General features: G+C 34.6%; 1 long non-coding RNA gene across 3 annotated transcripts; it reads left to right on the plus strand.

Moving 5' to 3' along the window:
- The first annotated feature begins 662 nt into the window (after nucleotides 1–662).
- LOC139845144 (uncharacterized) lies at nucleotides 663–3,388 on the plus strand. 3 transcript variants are annotated; one of them, XR_011758221.1, is made up of 8 exons: nucleotides 663–866; nucleotides 983–998; nucleotides 1,591–1,651; nucleotides 1,829–2,015; nucleotides 2,118–2,187; nucleotides 2,265–2,517; nucleotides 2,987–3,142; nucleotides 3,210–3,388. It is a non-coding gene; the product is annotated as an uncharacterized lncRNA (long non-coding RNA). The 3 variants fall into 3 exon arrangements; XR_011758219.1 differs by having other exon boundaries at nucleotides 1,591–2,015; XR_011758220.1 differs by having other exon boundaries at nucleotides 1,591–2,015; nucleotides 3,011–3,142.
- The last annotated feature ends 820 nt before the right edge of the window (nucleotides 3,389–4,208 follow it).

Below are 4,208 nucleotides of genomic sequence, written 5' to 3' on the forward strand. Positions count from 1 at the left end.
TCTTCTCTTATTTAACTCTCCACCCAATATTTACACCAACTTCCTATCTTAAATTATGAATCCCAGACTACTTCATCTCCAATCCACTTCGTCAACGCTGCCGTTTGCATCGCCGTTGACGTGGCCGATGTAATTGCTATCAACGCCTTTCATCAATCACGCTACTCGGCTCTGTTTCACATACATACCAAACAGCCCCAAAAAACTGCCGTTTTCTTTACTAAAACCCTTAAAAGTTAAAACGACATTTCAATGCTCCCTTAAAACCCTTATGACCTCCTTCTTCTTCCATTCTTCTCCCAAAAAATTACATCGTCATCTCTCCTGCTCAACACCAAATCTTCACCTACTATTCTCTTATTTAACTCTCCACCCAATATTTACACCAACTTCATATCTTAAATTATGAATCCCAGACTAGTTCATCTCCAATCCACTTCGTTACCGCCACCTTTTGCATCGCCGTTGTCGTCACCGATGTAATTGCTATCAACGCCTTTCATCAATCACGCTACTCGGCTTTGTTTCACATACATACCAAACATCCCCAAAAAACTGCCGTTTTCTTTACTAAAACCCTTAAAACGACATTTCAATGCTCCCTTAAAACCCTTACGACCTTCTTCTTCTTCCATTTTTCTCCCAAAAAAAATTACATCGTCATCTCTCCTACTCAACACCAAATCTTCACCTACTCTTCTCTTATTTAACTCTCCACCCAATATTTACACCAACTTCCTATCTTAAATTATGAATCCCAGACTACTTCATCTCCAATCCACTTCGTCACCGCTGCCGTTTGCATCGCCGTTGTCATCGCCGATGTAATTGCTATCAACGCCTTTCATCAATTCACTTGAATACAGGTAAAATATTTGCTATCAATTCACTTAAAATGTTGTCTTATTCGATTATTAATAATTTGCTTTGAAATTGTGATTTATTGGCATGTTGTTCTTCCACTGCGAATCCTCTCCTGAAGTCCACTACTAACTGAGGTATAACAATATATATAAAAATTTATGTTTCTTTGTTTTCATATAAGGTTTGTAAGAATGAAATCTTGCAGGTGTATAATCGATAATATTACTAGATTTTATGTTTGGTTGTATGATTTTATATAAATAGGAATATTTTTATGATTTTAGATTGCATTAGTATGAGATAACTGACTTTCTGCCTCTAATGTGATTTCTATCGCTAACCTATTTTAAACCTCAAACTACCCTTCAATTTATGATTGCGTAAAAAATTTAATTTTGTGCGAAACCAGCATGGGTGTAGAACGTTCAAAAACCAAAAGGCCCTTCAAAAATGGAGATGGAAATATATACATTACCATTAAGAGGATATAATGTAAGCTGACCTTTGTAGGTCATTTGAGGATATACGGGTTTTCCCTTTTTCACTTTTGATTTTATTTCCTGAATTATATTTTGTTTTTATTTTATGAAATAACCACATAATCATCTCTTCTATGGTGGCTTGCATGTACAGAAAAAAGAAAAAAAATAAAAAAAATAAAAAAAAAATGTACAGAATTACTGAAAATGCTATCTTCTTCTGATGTCGTTTTTGTTCGGATTGCAGCGTTGTTAGTTTGATTCTTGATTTGTAGTCTCCGATTTCGTTTATCCGCTTTCACCATCAGGTATATCTTTTTAGCTTTCTTTTTGTTTTTAATCAGGGTCTGTTGTTTAGTGTTAATTTCATGTTCTGCTTTAGCATTTCCGATTACTTTAGAGGGTATCGTTTAGTGTCTGATTATGTTTACGTGTTGTTCTCCGTTCCTATGGAGTTGTCTTTTATTGTCTATATTCGCTTAAAGGGGATTAATGACACCTAAGAAAAGGTTGAACATCTCTGTTTGGAGCTGTTTTATCTTGGTTAAAATGATGGTGTAAGTGGCAGTATAAAGAATAAATATGTCAATAAGTTGTGTCACTACCTTTGTCGGTCATGGCAATAGAGATGATGATAGTTGTTCTGCCTTCGTGGGACCTCTAACTCTATTGGTATGTAAGGATTTTTTGTTGTTGTGCTTTCGATATGATTTGCATTACGTTTCACAATTGTTCTTATATATTATTTGTTGTTGTATTCCTTTTTTGTTGTAGGGGTAACAAATGTTGAAGACGATGTAGGTGATTGTGAGTGTGCTTGCCGTTTTTGTAGGGCTGTTGTTTGGTATTAAAACTAACACGACTAATCTACTACATACACGCAAATTTGTATACTACTTATTCTGACCAAATAACCCGCAGGAAAATGCTATCTAAGCCACAATGAACTACAAAGACAAAACACACTTCACCAACATAATGCAGCAACACTCAGCATACGGAATACCCAAATTCATATGCGAACCGACCAAAAAATGGGACCAAACAATCTCGAACCTATCATCCCTCTTATTTGATCTACGAGACGTCATTCGAAAGCATACCCGCAATTGGCTATCCAAACACTTCTTCGAATTTAGATTTCACAATAAGCTTCAACCCTACACCGTTACAGGTAACTCCACAACCAAATGCTTATTATTGACTTTACTTAATATTGGCTTATACTAATCTGTGTGGACAAGAATATGGCTTATGGTTATTTGATGAAGTGTTAGAAAATTAATAGGTTTTCTAATCTCATGGTCTTTTGTTGGCATGTTAGTCTCGACTGGAGCAATTATATTAATTATAAACTACTGAATAGAACTACAAATTACAGTAACATAAGTAGCTACGTTAGAAGTGCCAGAAATCCTTGATTAAATTGGATTTAGTATTGTCATGAAGAAATAATTTGTGTATACTTACAGTTATGATATTTGAAGGATAATATATAATGTTGAATTTGACAGTTTGTCGATTATCATCGATATATGAATCCACCTATGCTTCAGTCATTTATCATAGCCAAAAGTTGAGTTAACCGACTTTAGACCATTTACTTTTTAAAGCTAAGTTCATTCAGTTTATGTGCATGACAGTATTGTTGATACATAAATCTACAGTACAAAGCAAAGTTCGATGAAAGACCCCTTCTACAACTAGAATGAAAACGCTACAGCGACCCTGACAAGGAAAAAGTCAAAAACCGTTACTCTCTGACAGACCTCAAGCAGTGGAACTCAACCGCATATAAGGTAAAACCTAAACAAATAGATCAAATAAAACAGCCATACTAAACCATACAAATTTTCATGAATGCAGGGTCGTCTATTCGCAAGCGAAAGAACAGCCAGACAAATTCTCACAACCAAAGAATGCTTCTACTACGCCTGCCCAATGTGCAACCGGAGACTGAGAGGATGGTTAAATTTTAAAATCCTTTTGTATATGCATATATGGGCTAGACTTATAATCTTTTTGTCTTACTTTTGATAGTAGTTTTATTAAAAGAGGTGATTCTCACACATCACTTTTTGATCCTTGTATACTTTTGTCTCATAAATTTCCAGTTATGCCCCTAAGTAGTTGAACTTATATTATTATTATATATGTAATTAAGGGTAAAATAGGTAATTAGGTGTACATGGATCAAAAAGTGGTGTGTGAGGATCACCTCCCTTTTATTAAACATTAGATTTACTAATTGCTTCTTCTATTGATTATTGTAAGTATTTGAGCGATAGAGACATCCTGTATGTAGAGGCTCACCCCCAATCTTAAATCAAGAATCCGAAAAGAATCCAGCTATGAGAATGTAACCCCAGTAAGCGACACCAACCAACCCAAGAAAAAAAAGGAGTGAAGCCGGGAACAAATATCATTAACCACCCCTACATATTTTGTCAATCTATATAGTCAAAACTATGTAATTGGGAACTTTTGGCTCACTGTAGCCACTTTCATTTTGTTAATGTAAACACTATTGGCTCACTTTAGTCACTCCTAAGTTTAAATGTAAACGGCCAACAAAAACACTAACTGTATCACGAATCAATTACTTGAAAGGCGAACCAAAACGCGCCCACCGTTTATAATCTAGTTTATACTAATCTACAACATTTTTTTTTTAAATTAATACATATATAAAGCTGTGAAAAACGCAAGAGTAAATTGTTAATTTTGTATTACATAATGTACTAATTATATAATATGTAAAATATACTCCGTATAGTTTACTGTAAATACCGAGTCCCAATTTCGCAATTCACCTCTTTTTATTCATAATACATAAATACATTGATATACTACGACTAACAGGCC

Source organism: Rutidosis leptorrhynchoides, chromosome 4, assembly GCF_046630445.1.
Source record: "Rutidosis leptorrhynchoides isolate AG116_Rl617_1_P2 chromosome 4, CSIRO_AGI_Rlap_v1, whole genome shotgun sequence".
Taxonomy (NCBI): domain Eukaryota; kingdom Viridiplantae; phylum Streptophyta; class Magnoliopsida; order Asterales; family Asteraceae; genus Rutidosis; species Rutidosis leptorrhynchoides.